The sequence below is a fragment of the Pleurodeles waltl genome, chromosome 3_1 (genome assembly GCF_031143425.1).
Source record: "Pleurodeles waltl isolate 20211129_DDA chromosome 3_1, aPleWal1.hap1.20221129, whole genome shotgun sequence".
In the NCBI taxonomy this organism is placed as follows: domain Eukaryota; kingdom Metazoa; phylum Chordata; class Amphibia; order Caudata; family Salamandridae; genus Pleurodeles; species Pleurodeles waltl.
Genome location: NC_090440.1, coordinates 237,336,733 through 237,356,055, shown reverse-complemented (window position 1 = coordinate 237,356,055; position 19,323 = coordinate 237,336,733).

Genomic DNA, 19,323 nt, shown 5'->3' with positions numbered 1-19,323 from the left:
ATACACACACACACACATATATATATATATATATATATATATATCAAAAAAAATAAAACCACCCACAAACCCATACCCACCTTAAAACCTAAAAATGCCCTTACCACCCCAAAAACCATACCCACCCTAAAACTGAAAAATGCTTTACCACCCCAAAACCCAGACCCATGCGAAAACCTAAGTGTCCTTACCACCCCAAAGCCCATACCAGCCCTAAAACCTAAAAATGCCTTTACCACCCGGAAACCCATACCCACCCAAAAACCTAAAAACACCCTTATCACCTCAAAACCCATACTCACCCTAAAACCTAACAAGCATTTGCAATGCAATAGGTCTCACATTTGCTTGAGTTACAGCTACTGGCATTGTAAATTCATAACTGGAGTCTTCCTGCCACATAATTGTCAACTCTGCCTCATAATTTCATCTTTTCCTGCCATATAATTCCAGTGGCACTGTATATATCTAAAGCACTTTCATTTATCTTCTTCCTCTATCTGCAGCAAAAAATGAAAATATTGCCATTTAGCATCATAATTAAAATCTGCCATGCTAATTCCAATTCAATACCACTTTCACCACCCCACCATCAGAGCTGCTGGCTGGCTAACAATTTTCCAGAAAAAAAGACACAAGGCAGCCATGGAGGAGTAACAAGAGGAATAAACTAGAAGGGTCACTCAAACATATCAAGAGTGTTAAAACCATCATAGTGTAATAAGGATGTCAAGATGTCCCAAATTATTTTCATAATTTTAATAAGGAGAGATTATTAAAACATATACAATTATCATATAAACAAATGTTTGGCATTACACTGTAATGCTAAAAACAGCCCCATAACAAAAACTTATTTGTAAGAAACATGGTCATGTAACCATACTGTTAGCCCCAAGAGGGAATAATCCATAGAAGACAAAATACAGGAGAAAGTACTGCAGTGTAACCATATACTTAGCCCCTGGAGGGCATTTTAGGGCTAGCAGGCCTACTGCAATATTACTACAAACAAGGCCTTTAAAACAAAGCTTCTCCCAGCTGTAAAACAAAGGTTGTAGCCATGAGAAAGCTTTAAAGACACTGAATGGTGGGAGGGGGGCCCCACTAAACTAGTATGGGGACCCAGAGATGATGTAGACAGAAATAACACATTGTGGTCAATGTTTGAAGGTGGTCCCCATTGTACTAGGACCACCACAGACTGAGTTATAAGCAAAAATGTTTTATAAACATAATGGCTTGCAAAGCATTATGGGACACGTTTCTGTGCCATGAATAATGTAATGTGTTGATATGACTAATGCTTAGAACAACCCCTAGATGACCCCCACAATTAAAATAGCATTTATAAGAAACATGGTCATGTAACTGTATGGTTATCCCCTGCAGGGCATAACCACACAAGAAATGGCAGAAAGTACTGCAGCGCAACCATATATTTAGCCCCTAAGGGGCGTAGTACATTACACATATTCAGGGCTAACAGGCCTATAGAAATATTATTACAAAGGCGGCCTTTAAAACACCACCTACTCTCAACTGTAGAACAAATGTACCAGCCATGAGAAAGGTTAGACACTAAATGGTGGGAGTGGTTATTTTGGGGTTCAGTGGGGACCAAAGATGATGTAGACAGAGCACGCTGTTGTGAACATTTTGGTGGGGGTCCCATTGTCCTAGGACCACCACAGGCTGAGTTAGGAGCAAATATGTTTTGAAAAAGAATGCTTGCAAAGCATTATGGGGCACATTTTCCAAGTGCATTGAATATTGTAGTATTGGCTCTCACCACCCTAAAACCTAAAAATACCCTTACCACCCCAAAACCCATACCCACCCTAAAACCTAAAAATGCCCTTACCACCCAAAAACCCATACCCACCCTCAAACCTAGAAACCCCTTCCAACCCAAAAACCCATACCCAAAACTTAAAAATGCCATTACCACCCAAAAACCTATACTCAAACTAAGCCCTTAAAACTATATATATATATATATATATACACACATATGCATACATATATATGTGAAACACTCAAAACACTTAATACTTACCTGAAAACCTTTACCATGCATACACCTTTACAATTCATGCCTTTACAAAAAATAAAAAATAAATAATACTTAACTTTAAAACTTTTACTACGCATATGCCTTTACCATTCATGCCTTTAGAATGAAAATTGTAAAGGCATGAGTGGTAAAGGTATATTCATGGCATGTGTGGTAAAGGTACATGCGTGGTAATGCCCTTGTGGTAGCAGTCATGCATGGTAAGGACTGCGTTGTAATGGATGTTTTCTTGACTACACAGCTGTTCAGATCTAGCTTACATTGGGTTACTAAATCTTCAAAAGAAGAGTAGGCTGTATTTGATATCTCTAAGCAAGTTAGTTCAGAAGCACGCCCAAAGGTTACCCCACCGCCCCCTTGATTCCCTGTTTCTGCGTAGTACTTCACAATTCTGGTGAACCAATTAAAAGACGCTGAAAGCTATTTACAAATGATCTATCAGACTGTTCATGTAGCTTATGTCCTGCACCTTAATTAAATATTTATTAGCACAGTGATATCCACTTTTATGGAGGGATTGGAGACCAGTGAGGAGGCTGTATTGGAACTGCTATAGCTGGCTTAGTCTGTTCAGAGGCAGCGACCAGGTCTTTTGGCGTTGCTCTGTTTATGAAGCCTGCAGCTCCCACACATTCCTTGTATGAACCATAACTTCAGGCTGGATCAACAATCTTTTTCAGAAGGAACAGTTTAGCGTGCCTGGAAGAACTGTGGATATTGGAAGTAGTGTCAAGAGTTCTATAAACGTAGCCGAGAAGCAGAATATGTCCATTTCCTTTCTGCCACGCCCCGACCGAAGCAGGATTCAGAGCACGTGAGATTTTTTGGGTTTTCTTTAGGCCTAAACCAGCTGTGTTTTCCGAGTCTTCAGTACCATGGGTCCTCCAGTAATACCAATGCTGGGGTGGTTCCAAATGCAACTCCCACAGTCCTTCCACTGGCGCAGAGTATTTGTCATCCCAGTGGATCATCCCCTTCACCCCCAAAACAAAGCTGGGTGGGGCAAACAGCATGAGACACACCCAGAAGCCAAAGATGTCCACGATTGCCAAAAGAAACGTTTCAATATTTTATACATTTTGTAGCAGTCGGTCGTTCTACAGTCATATTTGTGGGTCTCATGGCATTCATTTATGGGGTCGACAGACTTCTCTGGGGGATGTTAAGGCACTTTAGCTGGACACGTCCTTTGCTGGGGAGTTGCTCTTCAGAGAAAATAAACTAGTTACTGACCTGTAACAGTTTTCATATTTGTCTCTTCTAGATTCACAGCCTATGCATGTATCCCTCCACCTAGTGATTAGAATTGGAAAGTGCAACTTATTTTGTTGGTAAACCTTATATATATATTATTTTTTTAACTCGTGTGAAACCAGATGCCTCTAATTTGTCTAGAAACCTACGGGAAAGCCATTGGCTTTGTCAATTTATTTTAGCTATTTTGTACAGCAGAGGAGCTGCTGTGCAGGATAGCTGAAAGTTAGAAAAAAAAACAAAAAAGCAAAAGAAATTAAAAAAAGCTATACGACATGTCCACTGCTGACTGCGATGGGCATCTTCACAAAAAAGTGATCTCATGTCCGATCTTAAGTTAATTATTTTGGACCAACACGAAGAAAGCACCAAAAAGACCATGCAGAGCAGGGATCTCAGTGTCATTCTTAGCAGCATTTTGACACCAGTTTGACTTTTGGGCGCTTTTTTTTGCGGGACTGGAGGGGCAAGGTGGTGAGGGAATGGTCAAGGCAAGCAACAAGAGGGGAGGGGAGGTGATAGGCAGATCAGCCAAGCAACAACACAGGAAGCGGGTGAAGGCAGGGCAAGAAACTGAGGGGGATAGGGAGGATGGGGGTGCAAATAAATGGAAAAAAGTACCTCAGAAAGCGGCCAACAGAATAAACACTGGGCAAGGGAAGTAGTACTTGGGCCATGCTCCAGGGTGTGGACAACCACGAAGAGGAAGTAAAGCCGGCACTTGCTGACCAAAGAGAAGCAAGGAAATGAGTGAAGATGAAGCCAACCAATGGCAAATGTCTGGCAAGCAACAGCACATGCACTGTCTCTGGCGAGACCTAAAGTATTCAGTGAGAGGGAGAGAAAGGGGGGAAACTGTCAAAGAGGCGAAGGTACCCACCAAACATATTGAAGGGCATAAAACAACGGAGTGCTTTCAAAACATTTGTGTCCTGCCCGGGGAGAAACAGCAAGTCATCGTTTTTAAATAACATACTTATGTTATTTTTTAAAAATAAGTGATTTTAGGATTTAGGGGCGGGTAGAAGATAAAGGAAGGGGAGGATGACTTGAGGCTTCGGGTGTGAGTAAAGGTAGGTGAGGGTCACTTGAGGGTTCATTGGTTGGTAGAAGGTAAAGGGAAGTGAGGGTGACTGAAGGCTTCAGAAGTGGGTACAGGTAAAGGGAGGAGAGTGTCACTTGAAGGTTCAGGGGTGGGTAGAGGGATGTGAGGGTGACTGGAGGGTTCAGTGGTGGGCAGAGGTGAAGGTCACTAGGGTTCATGGATGGATAAAAGTAAAGGGAGTTGAGGGTGACAAGTGTTCAAGGGGTGGGTAATGGGAGTGGAGGGTGACTTAAAGGCTCAGGTTGGCAGAAGCAAAAGGTCAGGGTGACTTGATTGGATAGTATGATATGGTACGGCTGTCATTACACAGTTGTAACAAATTACTTACCTTCATTAACTCTTTCTGGTAAAGACTATCTAGTTGCAGATTCCTCACCTTTTGAACAGATACCACAGCAGTAAAGAGAGGTCTGTGAATGGACTCAAACCAGAAAGTCCTGCAAAAACCGCGTGGGCAAAATGCCCCTCTCAGTGAATTTGACTGTTCAGGCAATAGTGCTTTTGAACACGTAAAGAGAAGCCATGTAAGCTGCCTGGCAAATGTCTAGGACACAGACCCCGTGTGCAAATGCAGTGGTAGCAGCGATCCTGTGGGAATTGGTTTTCTGCCTTCCCTTTTTACCAGAGAACCCAGAAAAGTTTGATATTGAGCCAGGACTCCACTTGAGACCAGAGGTATCTGATATCCACCTTTTTCAGATGGCCGCTCCAATCCAGAAGCGATGCATCGGTCACCACTACAGGGAGTGCAGAATTATTAGGCAAGTTGTATTTTTGAGGATTAATTTTATTATTGAACAACAACCATGTTCTCAATGAACCCAAAAAACTCATTAATATCAAAGCTGAATATTTTTGGAAGTAGTTTTTAGTTTGTTTTTAGTTTTAGCTATGTTAGGGGGATATCTGTGTGTGCAGGTGACTATCACTGTGCATAATTATTAAGCAACTTAACAAAAAAAAATATATACCCATTTCAATTATTTATTATTACCAGTGAAACCAATATAACATCTCAACATTCACAAATATACATTTCTGACATTCAAAAACAAACAAAAACAAATCAGTGACCACTATAGCCACCTTTCTTTGCAAGGACACTCAAAAACCTGCCATCCATGGATTCTGTCAGTGTTTTGATCTGTTCACCATCAACATTGCGTGCAGCAGCAACCACAGCCTCCCAGACACTGTTCAGAGAGGTGTACTGTTTTCCCTCCTTGTAAATCTCACATTTGATGATGGACCACAGGTTCTCAATGGGGTTCAGATCAGGTGAACAAGGAGGCCATGTCATTAGATTTCCTTCTTTTATACCCTTTCTTGCCAGCCACGCTGTGGAGTACTTGGACGCGTGTGATGGAGCATTGTCCTGCATGAAAATCATGTTTTTCTTGAAGGATGCAGACTTCTTCCTGTACCACTGTTTGAAGAAGGTGTCTTCCAGGAACTGGCAGTAGGACTGGGAGTTGAGCTTGACTCCATCCTCAACCCGAAAAGGCCCCACAAGCTCATCTTTGATGATACCAGCCCAAACCAGTACTCCACCTCCACCTTGCTGGCGTCTGAGTCGGACTGGAGCTCTCTGCCCTTTACCAATCCAGCCACGGGCCCATCCATCTGGCCCATCAAGACTCACTCTCATTTCATCAGTCCATAAAACCTTAGAAAAATCAGTCTTGAGATATTTCTTGGCCCAGTCTTGACGTTTCAGCTTGTGTGTCTTGTTCAGTGGTGGTCGTCTTTCAGCCTTTCTTACCTTGGCCATGTCTCTGAGTATTGCACACCTTGTGCTTTTGGGCACTCCAGTGATGTTGCAGCTCTGAAATATGGCCAAACTGGTGGCAAGTGGCATCGTGGCAGCTGCACGCTTGACTTTTCTCAGTTCATGGGCAGTTATTTTGCGCCTTGGTTTTTCCACACGCATCTTGCGACCCTGTTGACTATTTTGAATGAAACGCTTGATTGTTCGATGATCACGCTTCAGAAGCTTTGCAATTTTAAGAGTGCTGCATCCCTCTGCAAGATATCTCACTATTTTTGACTTTTCTGAGCCTGTCAAGTCCTTCTTTTGACCCATTTTGCCAAAGGAAAGGAAGTTGCCTAATAATTATGCACACCTGATATAGGGTGTTGATGTCATTAGACCACACCCCTTCTCATTACAGAGATGCACATCACCTAATATGCTTAATTGGTAGTAGGCTTTCGAGCCTATACAGCTTGGAGTAAGACAACATGCATAAAGAGGATGATGTGGTCAAAATACTCATTTGCCTAATAATTCTGCACTCCCTGTATTAGAGGGGACTACTGATGAACCAATCTCAGTCCAAATACCACCCCTGCATATCTTTTGTAATTGCCTCCAATATCTGGACATGGTCAGAGAGGGCCTCTTGATGTTGGGACAACTGAAACTTAAGGTTCCACTTAAGAGCTCACATATGCTACCTGGCGTACTCAACTAGCAGTATGCAGGAGGCCATCAGTTCCAACAGCCTCAGAGTCAACCTCACTGAAATCCAGGACCGAAGCTGAATGGTTAGGATTATAGCCTCAATATCATGGACTCTTTGCTGGGGGAGATGCATGGAATAAAACCATATCCAGAATGGCTCAGATGAAAGGGAGTGTCTGAAATGGACTCTGGTGTTACTTCACCACATTGATAGTCACAGGAGGTCTGTCGCAGTCGGAGGTTGTTGACAACTGCCTGGGGCATGACTGCCTTCAATTCCCAGTCGTCAAGGTAAGGAAAGACTACCACCCCTTTACCTCTGACGGTGAGATCAAAGGGGCGAACTGCAAACTAAAAATGCTCCCATCCCACTACAAACCACAAATAGCGCTGGTTGGCCAGCAGGACAGGGATATGGAAATAGCTTTCTAGTCTCTAGGGTCAAGGGCAGATAAGACCTGGGTGAGGGTGGACATTTTGAATTTCTCCTTTTGAAGCAAGACATTGAGAGGGCGCAGGCCTCCATCTTCCTTCTGCACCAGAAAGTAGTGAGAACAGCCACAACCCTCTTCTGGTGGAGGCAGCCTTCTCAATAGTCCCTTGGGAAAAAAAGGGCTTCCACTTCCTGGCACAAAATGGAGAGAGTCCTCCCACAGGCACTGCAGGGATAGCGGAAAGTGCTAGCAGGACAGGAAGGGTAAGGTTTAGCGGGGGTACTATAAACTGGGTGGCCCGTTGATCTCGGCTGGTGGGGGGGTTGGGTGGGCACATCGGCCATGACTGCAAGACTGTTTGTTTCTTTGCAGAGGCTGGCCATATAGGGCATCTCAGCCAAACCTACAAAAGATGTGGTAGAATACTTTGCTGTTGGTGAGGTGGGGCAGAAACGCTCTAGAGCAGAGTCAGCCTCATCCTCGAACAGGTGAGACCTATCGAAGGGCATGTCCATCAGGGAGAAATGGACATCGCCTTAGAACCCAGTTGAGCACAGCCACACATGGTGACGAAGGGCAACACTGGTACCTATGCCCCACCCTAAGGAATCTGTGGTGTCCAAGCCACAAAGAATTAGAACTTGGCTGTCTCATTAAGATCCTGAATTGCCTGAGAGAAAAAAGGAGGATGTCTTTGGGCACATCAAGGGGCACCTTTGCCACTGAATCCCGCAGGGACAGATCGGAGGGTCAGACTGATGAAAGATAAAGCACATTTGCCAAATGTTTCTACCAGCTTTGTTTCTCTGTCAAGGGAGAAGTAGGAAACGTATTAGGTGGCTCATCGCCTGTACCAATGCGCTTTCAAGTAAAAGGTGTTGGCAAAAGAAAAGCAAGGGTACCTGGAGCAAGGCAATGATGGCTGGTAATTTGCTGACTGCGGTGTCAGAACACGGCTTGGCCCAAGCCCCCATTACGGTCTCGGCTACTAATTCGTTAAATGGAAGAATGGGCTCTGAAGATGTTTGCCCTGAGTGAAGGACCTCTGTCAAAATATTGGTTTTGGCCACCATGGTGGGTAGCTGTAGGTCAGGTTCTTTGGCTGCCCTACACATTACCACGCCATAGGAAGCGGATTCATCCATGGCTGGTCCATGGTGGGTGAGAAGAGACCTAATTCTGGAGAGGTATTAAGGCCGCCAACCTCTTGTAAGTCCTCATACCAATTATCCTTCTGGTAGTGCTGAGCAAACTCGTCACCTAGGTCAGTCATTATCAGAGTCTGTTCCAAAATGGGAATGCAAAGTGTGTAGTTTTCCTGGTGGAGGTAGCAAATTAACCGCTTCTGTGCCTTGGACGAGGTGACCTCGTCCAAGGCACAGGGGAACTTGGGGGAGCGCTAGCGCGCCCCCCTGTGAATCCCCCTCCCCCTGGAGGCGGGGATGGAAGGGGAAGACCTTCCCCTTCCACCCCCGACCCCCCCGGCAATCTGATGATGTCAGCACGCGCACAGCGCGCCAACGTCATCAGGTGTTGCGGACGCGCTGGAAGCCATTTGCTTCCAGCACGTCGTGGGGAAAGGACCCAAGAGGTGAGTTCTTTCTGTTTTGGGGGTTTTGGCGGTCAGGGGTCGCCCCCCCTGGGGGCCAATTTTTTTTAGTATTTCGCCCCCCCGGGGCAGATCTCCCTGGGGGGGGGGGGGGGGGTCGAAATCCTCTAGACACCAGGGATTTTGTTTTTATTGTGTTTTTCTGTTTCGCCCCCCCGATGGCAGACCACCCATTTTTTTGGGCGATCTGGCCCCCGGGGGGTGGAAGCACACTACGCGCCAGGGATTGTGTGGTGTGTGTTTGGGGGCACCCCTTGGGCAACGGTTGCCCCCCTAAAGTGGGGAAAGTTCGTATTGGCCATCTCTGCCCCCTTTGGGGGCAGATGGGCCTATTTTTTGTAGGCCCATCTGCCCCCAAGGAGGGCAGAAACCAACAATACGCCAGGGATTTTTTTTTGTTTGTTTTGTTTTGTACTGGGGGTGCCCCCTTTGGGAAGGGTCGCCCCCTAAAGGGGGCACAGAGGTGTTGCCCATTTCTGCCCATCGGCAGATTGGCCAATTTTTTTACACCCATCTACCCCCGAGGGGGGCAGGATCCACTTAGGTACCAGGGACAACTTCTAAGTTCTTGGTGGTGGGGTGTTTGTCAACTGGCGAAGTATTTGTATTTGTAATTATAACAATTTATTTCTTCTTTTTCTTCTAGTTCAACGCTTTTGCTTCCTTTGCTGTGGATCCTTGCGGTTTTGGCAGTAGTTGTCCTGTGGTTTGCATAGTTGCATGTTTTAGGTAAGTGAAAGCAACTTACTCCAAAGGAGTATTGTTGACATGCATGAATGACATGTTTGTAGGTGGTGTACTAAATGCAGTATTGTGTGTTTGACATAGCCCTTAGATTTGAGCACAGTGATGTTTGTGTTGTCATATGTCTAATTTTCTTTTTTCTTTTTAGTGGGATATCATTGGTGATTGCTGTGTCTGTGCAGAGTAGTTCCTTGGTGAGTAGGTTTTTCAGGCAAGTGAGTGGTATAGTTTTTTTGTAGTACATAACTCTTTGTGATAAAGCTACACTTTGTTTATTACTTATTTTAGTGATAGTTGTTGTTGGCAATCCATTTGTTGTTATTGAGGATCATGGCTAGCCGCAAAGTGACCGTTCAGCAGGTTGTTTGCATGCTCTTTGAGTCGTCTTCAGACCATGATTACGACACTGACTCTGCATCTGAGGCAGAGGAGGAAGCAGGAGATTCTGGAAGTGAGTTTTCTGTCCGAGAGTATTCTTCTGATGAGGAAGCTACTCTCAGTGCAGATGAAGGGCCTGTGTTAGAGGAGGACATTGATGGGCCAAGAGTGCAGCAGCCTGGGGCTGAAGGGTTTCCCATTAGAAGACCTGACACCTGGATTGCCCCAAACATGGAGCAGCCACAGTTACCTGCATTTACTGGTCTCCCAGGGTGTAGAGTTAATACGGAAAACTTTTTGCCTGTCCATTTCTTTCACTTTTTTATGGACGATGTATTTTTGGAAGAGATTGTTGAGCAGACAAATGTGTATGTAGAGCAATATTTGCGGGACAACGCTGCCAGACTTAAGCCTCAGTCTAGAGCTACTCAGTGGGTTCCCACATATCTGGAAGAGATGAAAAGGTTTTTAGGTTTGTCTTTTTTGATGGGGTTGATCAGGAAGCCGTCACTGGCTTCTTATTGGTCTACTAGTCCCTTGATGGCAACTGCTATATTTCCTGCAACTATGACACGTAATCGGTATTTGCTTCTTCTTCGTATGCTGCATTTTGTAGACAATGCTTTAGCGTTGCCACGAGATCACCCTGATTGTGACCGTCTTTTTAAGATTAGGCCTGTCCTTGATCATTTTGTGGATCGGTTTTCAGAGGTCTATGTTCCAGGCAAAGAGATAAGTGTGGACGAGTCTTTGGTCCTTTTCAAGGGGCGTTTAACAAAGGTCACCATTTGTACGTAGATAATTTCTACACTGGAGTGCAGTTGTTCAAGGAGTTGTTTAGGGTGGACACTGTTGCTTGTGGCACAATCCGTTCTAACCGGAAAGGCTATCCAAGGGAGCTTGTCTGTAAAAAACTTGAGAGGGGACAGTGCAGTGCCTTGCGGAATAATGAGCTGCTAGCTCTGAAATTTTCAGACAGGAGGGATGTGTACATGCTATCGACCATCCATGATGAGATTACTTCCCCTGTGGCTGTTTGGGGTCAGGTTGCGGAAGTGCGCAAACCTACGTGCATTTTGGACTACAATAGGCACATGGGTGGTGTTGATAGAGTAGATCAGAGGTTGGAACCTTACACTGCACTTCGTAAGTCTTATGTGTGGTATAAAAAGTTGGCCCTACATTTATTTCATTTGGCAACTTTTAATGCCTTTATTGTATACAAGGATTGTTCACCTGAGTCAAGGATGACATTTGTTAAATTTCAGGAGTCGGTGATAGATAGCCTTATTGTGGTGGAACCGGCAAGAGTTCCTAGAGTAGAAGTGGTGGAGGATGTGTCTAGATTGAAAGATCAGCACTTTCCAGATCACATTCCTCCCACTCCCAAAAAAGACTTGCCCACAAAGAAATGTAGAGTATGTGGCCGGAGATTAATCCGGAGGGAGAGCCGGATGTACTGCCCCGAATGCCCTTCAAAGCCTGGGCTGTGTGTGCCCGGCTGTTAATGAAGTTACCATACCAAAAAAAAAATTCTGGGAAATACCGTGAGCGTAAGCTGTCTGTTTTATATTTTCATATGTTTCACGGTTGGCATCTCTGTCATGTATTTAGTTAGAGCTTTTGTGTTTGTAGTTTTGTGCTTATTTTATAATTAGTGGTTTCTTTGTTGTTTATAAACAAAAAAAGTGATGGCGGTGTGCGTGGGGTGGCGCTTGGCTGGCGGTGTGCGTGGGGTGGCGCTTGGCTGGCGGTGTGCGTGGGGTGGCGCTTGGCTGGCGGTGTGCGTGGGGTGGCGCTTGGAAGGCGGTGTGCGTGGGGTGGCGCTTGGAAGGCGGTGTGCGTGGGGTGGCGCTTGGAAGGCGGTGTGCGTGGGGTGGCGCTTGGAAGGCGGTGTGCGTGGGGTGGCGCTTGGCTGGCGGTGTGCGTGGGGTGGCGCTTGGCTGGCGGTGTGGTTGGGCTTGGCGCTTGGCTGGCGGTGTGCTTGGGGTTGGTGCTTGGCTGGCGGTGTGCGTGGGGTGGCGCTTGGCTGGCGGTGTGCGTGGGGTGGTGCTTGGCTGGTGGTGCCAGCCAAACGGCAGTCCACACTCCCATCAGCTGGTGTGATTCTTGTATCAGGCATGTGGGCGTATGTAAGTGATGGGCCCTTGAGTGGCGCGGTCTGTCGATGTGAGTGTTGTAATGTGCTGTGCCCGTGGCTGGCGGTGTGAATGGTCTTGTGTGTGTCATGTATGAAAGGTGTGTGAATGGACTGTAAAGCTGTTGGTGCCTTGTCGCGGCTTTACAGCTCACGAGCTGTGAGTCATTGGTTCAGTTTTTTGCCTTTCAGTTATTAGCAGTGCATTTCATTTTTGTGAAATCTCTTGTTAATAAAATTTGATCCACTGAACCATCACTCACCCTCGTGCCAAATCCAACCAGTATGTGTGGTAAAAATGACAAAACCTCCTCCGCTGTAATCAGGCGTCGCAGCACACCTGTGACACGCTAGGTGCCTTTGGTGGGACCCCGATGATGAAGCATGCCACCAACTTGGTTGGTGGGTGGGTGAGGGGTCTTCTTCACATAACCTAAGTGTGGTTCTTTTCACAATTTTAGTGTTTGGCACATCACGGACGGATGTGCACACATCAAAATGATATATTACAAAAATACCTGTGTTTGGGGGGGGAAGGCCCACCTATGTTTTTGGTCCTGGGTGCGGCCTTCATCTAGGGAAACCTACAAAACCCAGACATTTTTTAAAACTAGACACCCCAAGGAGTCCAGGGAGGTGTGGCTTGCGTGGCTCCCCCAACATTTTCTTACCCAGACTCCTCTGTAAACCTCAAAATTTGCATAAAAAAAGCATATTTTCCTGACTTTTCTTAGTAGGATCACTGCTCCAGCACAAAATTCCTACTCCCCAGTTTTCCCCTCAGTCTCCCAAGTAAAATGACATCTCACTTATGTGGGTCCCCAAAGCAGAGTCCGTCTAAAGATGTATAAAAGAATATGCCCTTATAAACTCGCTGTGCTATCCCCTCTATCTCTTCAAGTTTTGGGCCTTATTCTGTTACAGGAACCTGGCCCACCCACACAAGTGAGGTACCATTTTTATCGGAAGACTTGGAGGAACGCTGGGTGGAAGGAAATTTGTGGCTCCTCTCAGATTCCAGAACTTTGTCACCGAAATGTGAGGAACATGTGTTTTTTTAGCCAAATTTTGAGGTTTGCAAAGGATTCTGGGTAACAGAACCTGGTCCGAGCCACACAAGTCACCCCATCTTGGATTCCCCTAGGTCTCTAGTTTTCAGAAATGCACAGGTTTGGTAGGTTTCCCTAGGTGCCGGCTGAGCTAGAGGCCAAAATCTACAGGTAGGCACTTAGCAAAAATCACCTCTGTTTTCTTTCAAAAAATTGGATGTGTCCACGTTGCGCTTTGGGGCGTTTCCTGTCGCGGGCGCTAGGCCTACCCACACAAGTGAGGTATCATTTTTATCGTGAGACTTGGGGGAACGCTGGGTGGAAGGAAATTTGTGGCTCCTCTCAGATTCCAGAACTTTCTGCCACAGAAATGTGAGGAACATGTGTTTTTTTTAAGCCAAATTTTGAGGTTTGCAAAGGATTCTGGGTAACAGAACCTGGTCCGAGCCCCACAAGTCACCCCATCTTGGATTCCCCTAGGTCTCTAGTTTTCAGAAATGCACAGGTTTGATAGGTTTCCCTAGGTGCCGGCTGAGCTAGAGGCCAAAATCTACAGGTAGGCACTTTGCAAATATCACCTCTGTTTTCTTTAAAAAAAAATGGGATGTGTCCACGTTGCGTTTTGGGGCGTTTCCTGTCGCGGGCGCTAGGTCTACCCACACAAGTGAGGTATAATTTTTATCGGGAGACTTGGGGGAACATAGATTAGCAAAACAAGTGTTATTGCCCCTTGTCTTTCTCTACATTTTTTCCTTCCAAATATAGGAAGTGTGTAAAAAAGACATCTATTTGAGAAATGCCCTGTAATTCACATGCTAGTATGGTCACCCCGGAATTCAGAGATGTGCAAATAACCACTGCTCCTCAACACCTTATCTTGTGCCCTTTTTTGGAAATACAAAGGTTTTCTTGATAGCAATTTTTTACTCTTTATATTTCAGCAAATGAATTGCTGCATACCCGGTATAGAATGAAAACGCACTGCAGGGTGCAGCTCATTTATTGGCTCTGGGTTCCTCGGGTTCTTGATGAACCTACAAGCCCTATATATCCCCGCAACCAGAGGAGTCCAGCAGACGTAACGGTATATTGCTTTCGATAATCTGACATTGCAGGGAAAAGTTACAGAGTAAAACATAGAGAAAAATTTATGTTTTTTTACCTCAATTTCAATATTTTTCTTTTTCAGTTGTTATTTTCTGTAGGAAACCCTTGTAGGATCTACACAAATGACCCCTTGCAGAATTCATTATTTTGTCTACTTTTCAGAAATGTTTAGGTTTCTGGGATCCAGCATTGGTTTCATGCCCATTTCTGTCAGTGACTGGAAGGAGGCTGAAAGCACAAAAAATTGCAAAAATGGGGTATGTCCCAGTAAAATGCCAAAATTGTGTTGAAAAATTGGGTTTTCTGATTCAAGTCTGCCTGTTCCTGAAAGCTGGGAAGCTGCTGAGTTTAGCACCGCAAACCCTTTGTTGATGCCATCTTCAGGAGAAAAACCACAAGCCTTCTTCTGCAGCCACTTTTTCCAATTGTTTTGAAAAAAAAATAGATTTTCACTGTATTTTGGCTAATTTCTTGGCCTCTTCAGGGGAACCCACAAAGTCTGGGTACCTCTAGAATCCCTAGGATGTTGGAAAAAAAGGACGTAAATTTGGCTTGGTTAGCTTATGTGGACAAAAAGTTATGAGGGCCTAAGCGCGAACTGCCCCAAATAGGCAAAAAAAGGCATGGCACGGGAGGGGGAAAAGGCCTGGCAGCGAAGGGGTTAAGGGCAGGGAAGTGGTGCAATGTTGGACAGGTGTCAGCATTGAAGGGAACTGACAGGACCGCCTCCTTGAGTGTTGGCAATCAGCATAGGAGTCAGTGTCCTGGGCTGGCACAGGCTGTGGTGCAGGAAGCAGGTCAAGACAGATGCTGGTGTCAAGATAGGCTCGGAGGGCTCAACTAGTGCAGAGGGTTGACCCACTGGCGGTACTCCAGATGGGAGGCCTCCAGGCTCTGTGGGGCCAAAAGGCATACCCTAAGGGAGTTGACAGATCGAAATGGTATGGTACTCTTAGATCTAATGTGGTGTGGCTGTTGGCCCTGGAAACTCTGGTGATGCCGGAACCAGCTGTGGGATCTGCTCCAGGAGTGAGATCAAGAAATATGGCTCCATTCCCACAGATGCTCAGACAAAAGCAACTGGTGCGAGGAAGGGGAACCCTGCTCCCATTTTTTGTGTTTCTTTTTGGACTTAAATGGATCGAGACTTGGAGCGATCCCAGAGGAGTCTTCTTATGCTACGTAAAGTTTTGCCTCGTGGCACTTATGGCCTTCGGGTTCATCAGCATGTAGTTGCTTCAGGCCTTGTCGCGGCTCGCGCCCAGACACCTGTGGTGGGGGACCTGACACAGACAGCTTATGTGCACTAGTTTACCAGAACCTCTGCTTATGGTCTGAGCTTCACTAAGAATTTGAATAGCTCTGTTCCAAACGCATTAATGGTTGCATAATTTGGGCTATAAAGTGTTGTAGTGGCTAGACAGTAGCGTTTGTCCAGCAAAAAAACTGAAAAAGCCTCCCTTTGTAATTGTGTCAAATTAATCGAATTTGCTTGTAATACTCAATTGCCTGGTACAGAAAACAGGAGTTGAATTTCTCTCAAAAGACATTCTGAGACACGACACAACTTAACTCTTTTGCTAACATACCCAATTAATCAGGAGACCAAGTGATAAAGGTAAGACTTTATTTTATATACAAAAGAAGGGTGAAAACGGAAACTCCCCCTAAAGAGAGGAAGCCATCAAATCAACGTCACATTTGAAAGTATGCCTGGATGCAACACAGGAAGCGTGGCGTCCAGGTATAAAGATCAACAGCAGTAACATACGCTATTGTCTGCAGCGGGCCCAGGGCCCTTTGAGGAGTCTCTTCCCAATGGTGTACAAGCCCTTGGATTTCTGACGGAACCAAATACACACTTAATGGACATTCATGTTATGTTAATAAATAATACAAATCTCATCATAACTGAACTTTAAGACCACCGACCAGCATCTAAGGGAGACTGGGAATAAAATAGCGGGTTTGCCAAATAAAATGCAAGCATTTCATGTTTCGCACAATTTCAATCATAAAAAACAATATATTTTATGCACTTTCAATTTTTAAAAAAAAGTTCACATTGTTTACCCCTTTTCACAAGGACAGAATACAGTGAAGAAAAGGAATGGACAATAAATTATATTGGGTACATTTTCTGAAATCAAACTATTCATCATTCTCTAATGATCTGTGATACATGTTTAAAACCAGTTTTTCTATGTGAAAACGTCCCTGCATGCCCCAAAGAAAACTGGCACATAAGCCTTACTTTCTCTTGTCGTTGGTGCCACAAGCCTTACTTTCTCTTGTCGTTGGTGCCACTCTAGAGACCTATTTTGTATGCTGCTTCACAGTAGGTAGATGGCTAGTTACACTATGGCTGAGAAATACAGAAAGCACATGCAAGGGGTGAGCTGGGTCATTACATCGAGACCATGAACCAAGAATCCCAGGCAGCTTTGTAAGTCTACCTACACGGCAGGGAAATTGAATTGTATCCCTCTCCAGTATAATCTGGCTTAAAATGCATTCAGCTGTTTCTATGCAATGTGTAACAAAGACCTGCCAAAATATGTTTGGATCAGGACAGAAGAGAAAAAACCAACGGGAACAGGGTAAAAAGATTTTCGGCATCCTGATTTGACGTTCTCACTCGTCCTCATTTCACTTGGCTTCCAAGATGTACTTCAGAAATACTCAAGTGCAAAGCAAGCGTCAAAGGTTTGAGTATTTAAACACTCTGCATTCCAAAGTTTTGTTTGAGCAAGGTGTTTTGAAGGATGGTGATGGCGGGGTGGGTGGGGGACGGGGGTGCGAGGGGGATGGGGGGGGGGGGGGAGGGGGGGAGGTAGGGCTTGACTTAAAATAGTACTAAAGCTGTTCCGAGCCAAATCTTACTTATTGCATACAAATGTGTACAACTATTTAAACCGTCAAAAAGAGACAGCTGATTTTACAACATGAAAACATGGCAATGAAGGACTAACTTTTAGTATTCAGCCTAAGAGGAGGGGCAGCAATATTCGTAGAGCACTATGACCAGTTTCTCTGCACAGGAAATATCAAGTCCTCTGACTGCTAAAATGGAAGTTTGACACGTCCTGGAGCACTTCGTAGAACCTGGGAGTCCATATTTTGAGGGGCATACTGAACTTTAATGAAAAACCACCATGTTGTGAGTATCGTATGAATGAACAACGTTCTCCCCCAAATACCATCTAACAAAGATTACAAAATCTAATTTTACCCGCCAAAACAGCCTGTTTTAATTCCAAACAGTGTCCTTTCTCAGACTAATTTCTAGCACTGTTTAATTATCTAGCAGATAAAGCAAGCAAAATCTCTTACTAACTACCAATCTCTCAACACTAGAGGCACATGGAAGAAGAGATTGCTGTAGGCTAAAGTCAGCTATATGCCAACCTCAGCGGATTATCTAGAAACGAAAATTGAAACACCTTGCATGAATTTTTGTTTTGGCTGAAAGTAGATCACAAAGATCTGTCTTTCCATAGTTCTGTTATCAGTGACTGGGAGCCAATAAATACTTTTAACAGACTTTATGTTGTGAATTTCCATTGTGTGTGTAATTCAGGGGCTAGGAGGTGTAAATGAACGTTCCAACGAAACATTTAACAAAACATTAATGTACGATGGAAACGGTCTAACAACTCCGCTTTCAAGAGAGGACTGTAGTTTGTTTATAGTGACTACAGGATGTTTCCCATTGTGCACTTTTATCAACACCACATTTCAATTTGAGTCTCATGCTCGGGTTCAATAAATAGCACTTGAGGCGGGAATTGATAGTAAATCTTATTTGCAGCAAGACACTGAGGAGTGAGGCCCTCATAGTAAATTATCTTCAATTAATTTCATTGAAAACACAAAACAACCAAAAGCCTAAGCAGCCTTTGGAGACTGAGTAGTGAGTTTGATCACTAGAACAACCTTCTAGGGCTTGTAACCTTAAATACTTAAATAGAATTTATTGTTGTATAAACCACCCAAAGGACCTTTCTTCTAGGCTTCAATTTCATTCTCGGCAGAACACATAATACCAAAGACACACACTACTACAATGTCAACAGCTGAGGTACTCAACAGAAAAAGCATATGGTAGTAAGACATACCAAAATATTAAGAGGAGTGCTTTCCAAATGTTTAGTTTTCTGGTCTGAAGACACGCCTCCAGGCCCCCTGACCATCCTGCATTTTGGGTTTAAGGAGGATAAAGTGAGTAAAAAGCTCTCACGAACTAAGAAGAAGAGATTCTCGCATGAATCCAGCAAAAAGGGGGCACACCAGCATGCCACCAAATAAAGGGTAATGCTGGCGCAAAATCGTTCAAACCTTTTCTGAGGGGAGGTGTGGGGAAGTGCTGAAATGGGAGCGAGGTACACTAGGGCAAAAACACGTTGGCTAGTGCTCCTGTTTAGAATCTACACCCTCTTATGGAAAGGGCACCAAACCTTGCAGCACTATATCTATTTTTACAATGAACACCAACGTACTGAAAGCTAGGTAAACTAACACGACATCTGATCTATATATAGAATATGTCCCACCATGAACTCCACATCCCAGTCAATATTTGGATGCTTTGAGAAAATTGTGTGTCCTGTGCACTCGAAAAGTTCACGTAATGGCAGACATTTTAAAATCTCAAAGGAAATAGTCTTAACTGAACTAGAGAAAAAGAAGTACCTAAATTAAAAACAAGTAAAAGTAAACCGAACAGTACTTTTCAGCAAGTCTCTTAAATGTGGGTCATTAAGCGCACATGATGCTGCCTGGTGTCCACTGCTTGAGATGCCATAGATGCACATCAAGCATATACGCATGCTCATCCATACAGTGTACTGGGTTTATTATAGAAGCCGAGTGAAGGCTCATCAAGCCAAATCTGTAAGCACCGCAATGGACCTGGGCTGCCAACCAATTTTGTGAGCACCACTACCAAAACATCAGATGTTATTT